Genomic DNA, 13,888 nt, shown 5'->3' with positions numbered 1-13,888 from the left:
GTATTGCCACTCGAACTCAGCCCCACTCACCATGCCCCCCTCCACCTCTTTCCCCCCTGTTCTTTCTAATGTATCACTAATGTCTCAACAAATGAAACTGAACTGTAGAAAATATAACTTGAAAAAAGAGATATTGCACATACAGTGGACGCTCAGGTTGCGAACATGATCCGTGCAGGAGGCACGTTTGCAACCCGCAGCATTCGCAACCAGCAGTTGCAGCTGCAGTGCCGCGGGTTGCGATTCAGTGCTTCTGCACATGCACAAAGTGCAATTCAGTGCTTCTGCACATGCGCAAAGTGCGATTTAGTGATTTTGCGCATCCACGAGCGCCGAAACCCGGAAATAACCCGTTCTGGTACTTCCGGGTTTTGGTGCATCCGTAACCCAAATACGCTCAACCTGAAGGGTGTGTAACCCGAGGTATGACTGTACTTTTGTAAACCAAGAAATCTTTAATAAAAATATGTTAAAAACAAAACGAAACAACAGTTCAAAATTTGGCATTCAGCCAGGTCACATGGGATTTTCTACCTATAGATAAGAGAAAGCTGGTAAAAGATAGCAAGGAAAGTGATGGTCGGCCGTGAACTCAAGGCTCTTCTACTGGGTTTCAGACTTGATAACTGACCACCTTATTGTCTCCATCTTCATGAAATATCCTGCCATAAAATGAACCAGATGCATAACCCCAAGTTCACACATTCCAAAGTGCATGTTGAGTTACATGTTGCCAAACTCTGGGTTCTGAAACAGAATGGCAAACATCTTCGCAATCTCCAGATGCTTAGTTCAAAGACTGCACCAGCGTTCAGAGCAAATATCATTTGTGAATTTGAGATTTTGTTCAAATCAAACTTTGAGCATTGATTTTTAGCTTTAAAAAGGCTGAAAGGGCAGGCCTCTTTGGCATTACTACTGAGCTTTCCACATGAAATATGCGAGACATTATACCACACAGCACACTCATAAGGACTTTTGCTTGCCCCATAGACATATGCTACATCTAACATGCTGAACTGATTAGCAGGAGGTATTTTAACAGGAATAGAGCCAAATTTTAGCCAACAGGTTGGATTCTGTTTCAGCTGCAAGAGCTAATCTTGGAAAATATATTTGGTCTCCCATTTCTCATTTTGCATCGTTGTCCTCTTCCTCCTCTTATCACTGAATTACGTTTTAATTGAAAGAGACATTTGATCCCCACAATAATATTTTTCAGTACATAGACAATGTTCTGATATGTCTCTTCCTTGTCATATATATAAATATTGCCAATCATATTTTATTGATCCTTCTGATCTGAATTGACAGCCCAAAGTTAACTTTTACAAGTACTATGGGGCTTTTAGATAGCAAGTGCAATGGTAAATGTCAATGGACTGTTCTCAATGATTACTTTGTGACAATATGCCTATAGGCAAATGTAAACTCCACCCATGACTGAGTTGCTACACTATTCCATCAGCATTGTGATCAGAGACCTCCATTAATGCCTCCTTTGAGCATAGTGTGTGTAGGGGGGGCACTGGGGCGGTTGCCCCGGGTGCAAAATTTTAGGGGTTAAAAATGTCAACACCTGGGGCTGCCTCAAAACTGCTGCGACCTTCCATCGCTGGGCTCCATTGAAAACGGTTTCTCTGTGCAAACCAGGAAGTGACCTCTCCAGACAACGGAATGACTGTTCTTTTGTTATCTCTGCGGCTGTTATCTCCTGGGTGAGTGATGCGGGCGCCATTAGGCAGTTGAATGTGCATGCATACTCAGCCCATTTCCCTCACTCCCACTCACCCCTTCCACATGGCCCCGGGCACTGACAACCTATGCTACGCCACTGCCTTTGAGACTTTCTGAGTTGCAGGTGCCTTTAGAAAAAACAACACAACTCTCTCTGCTTGCTATTTGGCAGGCCATGCTTCCCCTTTTAGGTGTAAAATAGACATACGTGTTGGCACATGCCAGCTTGAGCCTTGCAAAGTCTCTGTTTTAATTTAGGTTGGACATCCAAAGAGCCTGGCTAGTGCCAAATTGTTTCTGCAAGCTGAGGACCCCCCACGACTAGCATCTTACACTGTGTGTTCTCTCCCCTCCTGTGTTGTTATCATTTAAAAACCCTTGGCAGATGTTTTCATCAGCGGTGTCTGGTGCCTATTGGGATTGGTAGAGCTGGACCATAAAGAAGGCTGATCGCCGAAGAATGGATGCTTTTGAATTATGGTGCCGTAGGAGACTCTTGAGAGTCCCATGGGCTGCAAGAAGATCAAACCCATCCATTCTGAAGGAAATCAGCCCTGAGTGCTCACTGGAAGGACAGATCGTGAAGCTGAGGCTCCAATACTTTGGCCACCTCATGAGAAGAGAAGACTCCCTGGAAAAGACCCTGATGTTGGGAAAGATGGAGGGCACAAGGAGAAGGGGACGACAGAGGACGAGATGGTTGGATAGTGTTCTCGAAGCTACCAGCATGAGTTTGACCAAACTGTGGGACTAAACGACTAAACAACAACAAAGGGTGGAAGGAAAGAAGCCCAGACAGTAGCTGGAGCCAAAGCCAATGGCAGGCAGAACCAAGTTTTGTCCCCATTCTCCCCCATGCTTCAACAGCAGGTGTCCCTATTTTCCAGGGACAGTCCCAGAATTATGAAAGCCACCCCAGCTTCTGATTTGATCCAAGAATGTTTCTACTTCCCCCACCAGTGCCGCTACCGAGCTCGGAGAAGAGGATGAGCTGATGCTTTTCCTGAGCAGCAGTGGCAGCTGCAAGGGAGCATATCGTTGCCTCTCTGTGGCCGCCACTGCCAGCCTCCTCCCTTGGGCACCTCATAGGGGTTGCTGGAGAGCAGGAGAGGTGTGGGAGAGGCTGTCACCCAGCATTGAATGATGCACTGGCTCTGAATTGCAGGCAGAGGACAGGGCAGTCCTGGGCGTGAAGAAAGGGGGAGCCAAGTCGAGTGCAAGGAGCCTTTATGGCAGCCTTTCTCAACCTGTGGGTCCTCAGATGTCGTTGAACTACAACTCCCATCACCCCTAGCTAGCAAAGCCAGAGCTCAGGGATGATGGGACTTGTAGTCCAACAACATCTGGGGACTCACAGGTTGAGAACCATTGCTTTATGGGAGTTTTATGCATTGTTTGTCCACATCTAATCTTGCCCCTTTAAAAAATTTATTTATTGGAGTGTGTATATAAAATAAAATCAGGGTCAAGGGGTTTTCTCAGGATGCTGGAAGGTGTGTATGCTGAGTCCCATTGTTGTAAGGTAAAGGAGCCCTGGACGGTTAAGTCCAGTCAAAGATGACTATGGGGTTGCAGCGCTTCAGACCAAGGGAACCGGCGTTTGTCCACAGACAGCTTTCTGGGTCATGTGGTGAGCATGACTAAACTGCTTCTGGCACAACGGAACGCCATGATGGAAACCAGAGCGCACAGAAACGCCGTTTACCTTCCCACCGCAACTGTACCTATTTATCTACTTGCACTGGTGTGCTTTCGAACTGCTAGGTTGGCAGGAGCTGGGACAGAGCAACAGGAGCTCACCCCATTGCGGGGATTCGAACTGCCTACCTTCTGTGGGTGGTGAGCAGAACAAAAAAATATGGGGTCGGGCGGGGGGTGTCAGTTGGATAGGCAGTGAGGAATGTCCCTATTTTCATCTGGGGGATGTTAGTGGGTATGAATGCTATGACTATGAAGTAGGAAGCTGACAGACAATGGTACCCACAGATCTGTTTGTAAGAAATCAGGCCGTGCAGGTGTGTGTGTGTGTTGTAGGTTGAAGGCACCCTGAGGTTGATCAAAGCAGTGGCTTATTTGTGTAAAGGGACCAGCCTCCACTGATTTTTGAAGTACATCACCCTGAAAATCTTAACAAGATTGAAATGCATATGTAAATGTTTCAGGTAAGTAAATGTACAATTAGATATATGCAATCAACTATTTTTTAGAACAGAAAAATTGATTCATTGCTAGAACGGAGCACTGCCAAAAGGTGATGTCAGCTTGGAATTTGGGGAGCTGTTTCAGGGGGGCCGAACTGTTCCAGGGAAGCAAACATGGTCCTTGGTATGTCTGATATAGGTGTGGGCTTGTTAGGCAATGCATTCCACCTGCAATAGTCAGAAGGGGAACTCCAAAGTTAGACTTCGCACCTTGCCTAAAACGATTTTGGGAATGCACATACTGTATTATTGGCTCGCACCAAGGCTATGCACATGGAATGCACATTGATTTTAGAGTCAATAATTATTAGAAGGATCTTGGACCCTGATGGAGACATTCCTGGCCAGTGAGGACCCCCCCCCCCCCAAAAAAAAAACACCCCAGCACAGTTGGCCTGTTAGCTATTTACGTATGTTCAGAAAAAAGGTAGTTGGTCTACACTGTGGATGTCAAACTTCAGAATGCACATACCCTGGTCAATATTTGCTGGGTCTAAAGGCACCAATTTAAACAGTTTTCAATGATAGAGGGAGTGCATTTTTGAAAGCATCCTAATGATACAAAAATCCAGGCTGCAATGCATTGATTTTTCAGGGTATTTACTCTCGCATAATGTTTAACAACCAATATAAAAAACCTCTCATTACCTAAGAGCAAAAACTTTGCCAAGACACCTGTTCTATCTGTATGGAATGGTCCCTGCGGCTGCTCTTATTCTACTTTGGTACATCCTGGTCCAATGTTTCTGCCATTGTGGAGCAGACAGATGCCCAAGCCATTTGAATTTCTGCATTTTCATTACTATTACAACCTGGTAAATACAGCTTGTAGGATTGAGCCAAAACTGCTCATAGGTGTTTGGGGGTTTTCTTGCACATTTTTGAACAGTGTTGAAGAACTCCCATTTTTTAGTGATTTTTCTGTATTTCTTGTCAATATATTCACTTATTTTAATGGTCCACATGCACTCTCATTCTCTCACTTGCCCTTAGTGAATTGGCCAAGCAGCCAAATCGATCTGGTGGGAATAAAATTCTGATGCCATTCACTGTGTAAACCTTGGGTGAGTATGATCATCCATGCGACTAAGCCATGAAACATCTGCCTGAGTTGCCTGCAGTGATATCATCATGTTGTCAAATCTGATTGCCTATGTAGCTTATTCACTATGTGATCCCTGATTGTCTGGGATCATCCATATGGTTAATCTAAAGGCGGAAGAAGCCACCTCCAAACAATAGTATAAATGAGGCTCAAAAAAAGTGAATATTCACAAATTTCCTTTTTTTTGTATATAATTTTTATTAAAATTTTTCATTATATCAATTCCAATATCAAATAAATTTTCACAAATTTCAATTTTGGACTTCCATCAGCTTCTCTGTCAAACATCCATATTTTCCCATTTTTACACATTTTCTAAGTTTAGTATTGCATTTTAATACTAGTATTTAATACTAGTATTGCATTTTAATTTGACAAGGTGCCCCATGATATTCTTGTAAAGAAGCTGGTAAAATGTGGTCTTGACTATGCTACCACTCAGTGGATTTGTAACTGGCTGACTGACCGAACCCAAAGGGTGCTCATCAATGGTTCCTCTTCATCCTGGAGAAGAGTGAATAGTGGGGTGCCACAGGGTTCTGTCTTGGGCCCGGTCTTAATCAACATCTTTATCAACGACTTGGATGATGGACTCAAGGGCATCCTGATCAAATTTGCAGATGACACCAAACTGGGAGGGGTGGCTAACACCCCAGAGGACAGGATCACACTTCAAAACGACCTTGACAGATTAGAGAACTGGGCAAAAACAAACAAGATGAATTTTAACAGGGAGAAATGTAAAGTATTGCATTTGGGCAAAAAAAATGAGAGGCACAAATACAAGATGGGTGACATCTGGCTTGAGAGCAGTACATGTGAAAAGGATCTAGGAGTCTTGGTTGACCACAAACTTGACATGAGCCAACAGTGTGACGCGGCAGCTAAAAAAGCCAATGCAATTCTGGGCTGCATCAATAGGAGTATAGCATCTAGATCAAGGGAAGTAATAGTGCCACTGTATTCTGCTCTGGTCAGACCTCACCTGGAGTACTGTGTCCAGTTCTGGGCACCACAGTTCAAGAAGGACACTGACAAACTGGAACGTGTCCAGAGGAGGGCAACCAAAATTGTCAAAGGCCTGGAAACGATGCCTTATGAGGAACGGCTAAGGGAGCTGGGCATGTTTAGCCTGGAGAAGAGGAGGTTAAGGGGTGATATGATAGCCATGTTCAAATATATAAAAGGATGTCACATAGAGGAGGGAGAAAGGTTGTTTCTGCTGCTCCAGAGAAGCGGACACGGAGCAATGGATCCAAACTACAAGAAAGAAGATTCCACCTAAACATTAGGAAGAACTTCCTGACAGTAAGAGCTGTTTGACAGTGGAATTTGCTGCCAAGGAGTGTGGTGGAGTCTCCTTCTTTGGAGGTCTTTAAGCAGAGGCTTGACAACCATATGTCAGGAGTGCTCTGATGGTGTTTCCTGCTTGGCAGGGGGTTGAACTCGATGGCCCTTGTGGTCTCTTCCAACTCTATGATTCTATGATTCTATGATTCTATGAATATTGCTTTTACAATCCTCTTTCTGTTTAACAATATTCCTCTCCCTTTCACAAAGCCTCTTTAAATCCCACTAGCTTTGTTTGTTCATCACATATACTTTTCAGATATTCTGTAAATTTTCCCCAGTCCTTGATGAACTTGTGCTCTCGTTGATATCTAATCTTCCCAGTTAGTTTGTCCAATTCAGCATAGTCCATAAGTTTCATTCTCCATTCTTCAAGTGTCGGTATTTCTTCCTGTTTCCATTTTTGGGCCATTAATATTCTTGCTGCTGTTACTGCATATTGAAAGAGTTTATTATCCCTTCTATTTATTTCACTTCCTATTATTCCTAACAGAAATGCTTCTGGTTTTTTTTTACAAATGTGTATTTCAACATCTTCTTCAATTCATTATATATCATTTCCCAGAAACACTTCACTTTCTTACACTCCCACCACACATGAAAAAAGGTTCCTTCTTTTTCTTTACATTTCCAACACTTATTGCATGTCTTATACATTTTTGCTAGTTTAACCGGTGTGATGTACCATCTATATACCATTTTCATAATGTTCTCTTTTAACACAGTACATGCTATAAATTTTATATTTACATTCCATACTTTTTCCCAATCATCCAATTATATATTATATCCAAAATCTTTGGCCCAATGTATCATCACCGACTTTACTTCCTCATCCATCGTTTGCCATTCTAACAACATTCTATACATTTTTGACAATGTCTTATAGTCACTGTTAATTATCTCTGTTTGAAATTTTGATTCTTTTCCTGCATATCCACTCTCTTTACAATCCTTTCTGAACATTTCATTTACCTGAAAGTAATGCAACCAATCAAACACAAATTCTTTTACTTGTTCATATAGTTTCATTTTCCACTTTCCTCCTTCATTAATTATTAATTTTCCATATGTAATCCAGTTCCCTCTCATATTGATTTTCTTTACGCTCATAACCTCTAATGGAGACAACCAGTGTGGAACTTTAGGTTCTAATATATTTTTATACCTATCCCATATTTCTATTAAAGATCTCCGGAAAATATAATTCTCAAAACCCTTATGACTTTTCTTCTTCTCCAACCATAAATACGCGTGCCATCCAAATCTGTTATCAAATCCTTCTAAATCTAACAGTTTGTTATTTTTTAATTTTATTCATGCTTTTAACCAACAGAGACAGGACGCTTCGTAATATAATTTCAAGTCTGGCAGGGCAAAGCCTCCTCTTTCTTTCGCATCTGTTAATAACTTAAATTGTATTCTTGGCTTTTTACCCTGCCAAATATATTTTTGCCCTGCCACTCTTTAAAAATCACAGTCCCTTTGATTATAGGAATCATTTGAAATAAGAATAACATCTTTGGAAGTACACTCATTTTAATCGTTGAGATTCTACCCCAAAAAGAGAGTTTCATCCTTTGCCATACCTCCAAATCTTTTTTAATTCCTTTCCACACTGGTACATAATTATTTTGAAATAAATCAATATTTTTAGAAGTTAACCATATTCCCAAGTATTTCACCTTCTTCGCCACTTCAATCCCTATTTCTTGTTGCATTGTTTCTGTTACGTTATGGTCCATATTTTTTACAATTACTTTCATTTTTTTCTTATTTAGTATAAACCCGGCTACCTTACCAAATTGATCAATCTCCTCCAGTACCTCGTTTAAACTTTTTAATCGATCTTCTATCGTTATTACCAAATCATCGGCAAAGGCTTTAACTTTATATTCATTCTGACCTACTGTCACCCCTTTTATTAGTCCATTTTGTCTAATTGAATTCAAAAGAACTTCCAGGACCATTTATAAATAACAGAGGCGAGAGAGGACATCCCTGTCTTGTACCTTTCGATATCTTCACTTCTTCCATAATCACATTATTAACAATCAGTTTTGCTTTCTGTTCTGTATAAATCGCCCTTATTCCATTATAAAAATCTTTTCCAACCTCCATATACTCTATTTTTTTTAACATAAATTCCCATGATATATTATCAAAGGCCTTTTCTGCATCTACAAACATTATTATAGCTTGTTTCTCATTCCTGGCAGTCAGATATTCCAAAATATTGATTATATTTCTAACATTGTCTTTCATCTGTCTGCCTGGGAGAAAACCAGCTTGATCTTCATGGATAAGTTCTTGCCAAAGCTTTAACAATCTTTTTGCTAATATTCCAGAAAAAAATTTGTAATCTGTGTTCAACAATGAAATCGGCCTATAATTTTTAACCTGTGATAAATCAGAATCTTGCTTGGGAATAAGTGTGATGAAGGCTTCTTTCCAAGATTTTGGGATATCTTTTTCCTTCAAAATGTTATTCATGACTTCTTTCAGTGGTACCGTCAGGATATGTCTCAGTTCTTTATAATAACAGGATGTAAAGCCATCTGGTCCTGGAGCTTTCCCTCTTTTTAATTCTTTTATGACCTCTATTATTTCCTCATTCTCAATTGGGGCGTTCAGTCTGTCTTTCTTTTATGTCGAGATCTTCTGCACCTTTTTATCTTTTAAGTACCTTTCTATTTTCTTCATATTATTCTTTTCTCTGTTTTTATACAAATGACTGTAAAAGTCCAAGAATCCTTTCCTTATAGCTTTCGGATTTTCTATTTCTTCTCCATCCAGAACAATTTTATTAATTGTATTTTGTTCCTTTTTTTTCTTAATTTGCCACGCAAGCCATTTGCCCGACTTGTTAGCAAACTCAAAATTCTTTTGTCTTAACTTTCTGATGTTCCATTCCACCTCTTTATTTATTATCATAGCAAATTGCGTTTGCAGAACTTTAATATTTTGTTTTATCTTTAAATTATTGGGTTTCTTGATTAGTTTTTGTTCATTCTCCATTATTTGTTTTAAAATTTCCTTCTTTCCTTTCTCTCTCTACTTATTTTTAATTGCGTTTTGCTGAATGAAGAATCCTCTCATTACCGCTCACAAATTTCCATCCATTCTAGAAAAAGTATTTAGCTCACCAACATATTTTTTATTTATTTATTTATTTTAAAATATTTTTTATTACATTTTCAGGTACAAAGTCAGAAATGTAGAATACATAGAAGAAAAGAAAGGAAATAAAGAAAAAAAATGAAAAAAAATCCAACTTTCAGAGCTATTTTTACATATCCAACTGGACTTCCCCACGTCTCCCGAACCCTGCGTTCTTTACAATAAAAATATCGGCAAATTATTACCTTGTATCATACCTTCCTGTATCTTTCAAATATTATATTTCTAAATTCAAAGTACTTTTTCTCAATTACTTATACCTTGAAATAAACATAATAATATTACTTTAAGTTTCCACCTTGTCTTATTTATAGCTTAATTTCCAGTTCACCAAATCTAGTTGCTGAAGCTAAAATTTCCAAATCATGCAAATTCTTAACATTCATACAACTTGTAGTGTTTTTGTAAATAGTCCTTAAATTTTTTCCAGTCCTCTTCCATTGATTCCTCTTCCAAATCTCGGATTCTGCCCGTCATTTCAGCAAGTTCCATATAGTCCATCAATTGCGTCTGCCACTCTTCCAGTGTGGGAAGATCTTGTGTCTTCCAATATTTTGCGATGAGTATTCTTGCTGCTGTAGTTGCATACATGAAAAAAGTTCTATCCTTCTTTGACACCTTCTGGCCGACAATGCCCAGGAGGAAGGCCTCTGGTTTCTTGGTAAAGGTGTACTTAAACACCTTTTTTAGCTCATTATAGATCATTTCCCAAAAGGCCTTCACTTTTGGACAAGTCCACCAGAGGTGAAAGAATGTCCCTTCAGCCACCTTACATTTCCAACATTTATTATCAGACAAGTGATATATTTTTGCAAGCTTGACTGGGGTCATGTACCACCTATATATCATTTTCATAATATTTTCCTTCAAGGCATTACATGCCGTGAATTTCATTCCAGTGGTCCATAACCTTTCCCAGTCTTCAAACATAATGTTGTACCCAATATCCTGAGCCCATTTTATCATGGCTGATTTAACTGTCTCATTCTGAGTGTTCCATTTAAGCAGCAAGTTATACATTCTCGAAAGCACCTTGGTCTTTGGTTCTAACAGTTCTGTCTCTAGTTTCGATTTCTCCACCTGGAATCCTATTTTTTTATCCAATTTAAAAACCTCTTGAATTTGAGCGTAATGTAACCAATCTTGCACCTTATTTTTTAATTTTTCAAAGCTCTGCAACCTCCAATTGTCTCCAATTTTTTCAATTATTTCCCAGTATTTCGGCCAAGCGGCCTCCATATTGGGTCTTTTTCGAGCCTTAGCCTCCATTGGTGATAACCATCTCGGGGTCTTACCTTCTAATAAGTCTTTGTATTTTGTCCAGACCATAAATATTGCTTTTCTGACAATATGGTTTTTGAACATTTTATGAATCTTTACCTTGTCGTACCACAAGTATGCATGCCATCCAAGAGCATTATTGAACCCTTCCAGATCTAGGACATCAGTGTTCTCAAGAAGTAACCAATCCTTCATCCAGCAGAAGGCCGCAGCTTCATAATATAACCTTAAGTCTGGCAGGGCAAACCCCCCTCTTTCTTTTGCATCAGTTAGTATTTTAAATTTTATTCGGGGCTTTTTGCCCTGCCAAACAAACTTAGAGATATCCTTCTGCCAGCTCACCAACATCTTTAATTCACTTTCTGGAAAATTGAAACACAACTCTATCTAGCGCACCTTTAGAGACAACCAATCAAGTTTGGATCCAGAAACGTGTGGTTAATCCAAAACTGCCATGTCAGACTAAGGTACTTTCAAGAATGTATAACTTGCTGCTTAAATGGAATACTCAGGATGAGACAGTTAAATCAGCCATGATAAAATGGGCTCAGGATATTGGGTATAACATTATGTTTGAGGACTGGGAAGGGTTATGGACCACCGGAATGAAATTCACGGCATGTAATGCCTTGAAGGAAAATATTATGAAAATGATATATAGGTGGTACATGACTCCAGTCAAGCTTGCAAAAATATATCACCTGTCTGATAATAAATGTTGGAAATGTAAGGAGGCTGAAGGGACATTCTTTCACCTCTGGTGGACCTGTCCAAGAGTGAAGGCCTTCTGGGAAATGATCTATAATGAGTTTAAAAAGGTATTTAAATATACCTTTACTAAGAAACCAGAAGCCTTCCTCTTGGGCATTGTCGGCCAGAAAGTGTTAAAGAAGGACAGAACTTTTTTAATGTATGCGACTACAGCAGCAAGAATACTTATTGCAAAACATTGGAAGACACAAGATTTGCCCACACTGGAAGAGTGGCAGACGCAATTGATGGATTATATGGAACTGGCTGAAATGACTGGCAGAATCCGAGATTTGGGAGAAGAAACAATGGAAGAGGACTGGAAAAAGTTTAAAGACTATCTACAAAAACAGTACAAGTAGTATGAATGTTAAGAAATTGCATGATCCAGAAAAATATGGCTCCAGTAATTTGATTGTGAGATATAGAAAATTAAGTGATATGTAAGAAAAGGTCGAAACTTAAAGCAATATTATGTTTAATCTAAGTTACAATTAATTGACAAAAATTACTTTAAGTTCAGAAATATAACATTTGAGAAGCACAAAATAAGGAATGAAACAAGGTAATAATTTGCTGGCATTTTTATTACAGAGAATGCAGGGTAAGGGAGATGTGAGGAAGTCCAGTTAGTAATATAAAAATGTTATGAAAAGTTGTGTTTTTCTTTTTTCTTCTTTCTTATATTTTTTGTTGGTGTATTTGTACTTGTTTTTCTGTCTGTTATTTCTTTGGTGAAGGGATTTTGTGTGTTTGATATGTGATTCTCTATCTTATGTTTGAAAACTTAATAAAATATTTATTAAAAAAAACAAAACAAAACTGCCATGTCATAGGATTCTTCAGCCCCATTGAGGTTAAGGGGCTTTTCAAAAAGAGTTGAAATTAACCCCAGAAGATCCACGCCTGTGAATCTAACAGTATATTTTTGTTCTTAATTCTATAAATGAAAAACAAGAAAAATGGCATGGGGAAACAACCCTTGGTTTGGCAAAACAAAACAGACAAAACAAAAAAACAAAACAAAACAAAACAAAACAAAACAAAACAAAACAAAACAAAACAAAACAAAACAAAACAACAATAATATATTTATACCCCACCCATCTGGCTGGGTTTCCCCAGCCACTCTGGGCTCCCAACAGAATATTAAAAACACAATAAAACATCAAACATTAAAAACTTCCATAAACTGGGCTGCCTTCAGATGTTTTCTACAAGTCAGACAGTTGTTTATTTCCTTGACATCTGAAGGGAGGGTGTTCCACAGGGCGGGTGCCACTACCGAGAAGGCCCTCTGCCTGGTTCCCTGTAACCTCACTTCTCACAGTGAGGGAACCACCTGAAGGCCACCTGGAGAGCCAGTGTGGTGTAGTGGTTAAGAGCAGTAGTCTCGTAATCTGGGGAACCGAGTTCGCGTCTCTGCTCGTCCACATGCAGCTGCTGGGTGACCTTGGGCTAGTCACACTTCTCTGAAGTCTCTCAGCCCCACTCACCTCACATAGTGTTTGTTGTGGGGAGGGAAGGGAAAGGAGAATGTTAGCCGCTTTCAGACTCCTTCGGGTAGTGATAAAGCGGGATATCAAATCCAAACTCTTCTTCTTCTTCTCCTCCTCAGAGCTGGACCTCAGCGTCTGGACTAAACAATGAGGGGTGGAGACGCTATTTCAGGTATACTGGGCCGAGGCCATTGAGGGCTTTAAAGGTCAGCACCAACACTTTGAATTGTGCTCGGAAACGTACTGGGAGCCAGTGTTATATGGTCTCAGAGGCCACTCCCAGTCACCAGTCTGGCTGCTTCATTCTGGATTAGTTGTAGTTTCCAGGTCACCTTCAAAGGTAACCAACCCCACATACAGCGTGTTGCAGTAGCCCAAGTGGGAGATAACTAGTGCATGCACCACTCTGGCAAGTCAGTCCGCGGGCAGGTAGGGTCTCAGTCTGTGTACCAGATGGAGCTGGTAGACAACTGCCCTGGACACGGAATGGTTAGCAGGAGGTTAAAGAAGATTATTACAGCCCATTGAAATCATTGCTCCGTGCTGTCTCCCCAGATGGCACCATTCAAGATATCTTGAACTGCAGCTTCCATCAGCCCCAGTTGGCATGGCCAGTGGTCAAGGTTGATGCAAGTTAAAAGCAACATCTGAGAAGCACCATGGAGGGGAATGCTGGCTCAATGAAAGAACACATGCTTTGAGTCCATTAAGGCCACATTATAGAGTCTCTGACAGAAGACCTGAGAATTCCTGTCTTAGAGAGCTGCTGCAGAGTAGACAACACA

The 13,888-nt window shown here is 40.1% G+C and overlaps 1 protein-coding gene across 2 annotated transcripts in view; it reads left to right on the top strand.

Annotated features, from left to right (window-relative positions):
* Positions 1 to 13,888, top strand: part of LOC310703545 (uncharacterized protein) — a 165,873-nt gene that overhangs the window by 78,069 nt on the left and 73,916 nt on the right. The gene's annotated exons all lie outside the window — the stretch shown is intronic.

Source organism: Podarcis liolepis (assembly GCF_965112155.1).
Source record: "Podarcis liolepis genome assembly, chromosome: 3".
Lineage (NCBI taxonomy): Eukaryota > Metazoa > Chordata > Lepidosauria > Squamata > Lacertidae > Podarcis > Podarcis liolepis.
Note: the sequence above shows the minus strand (reverse complement) of the source record. Positions and strands in the feature narration are given on the sequence as shown.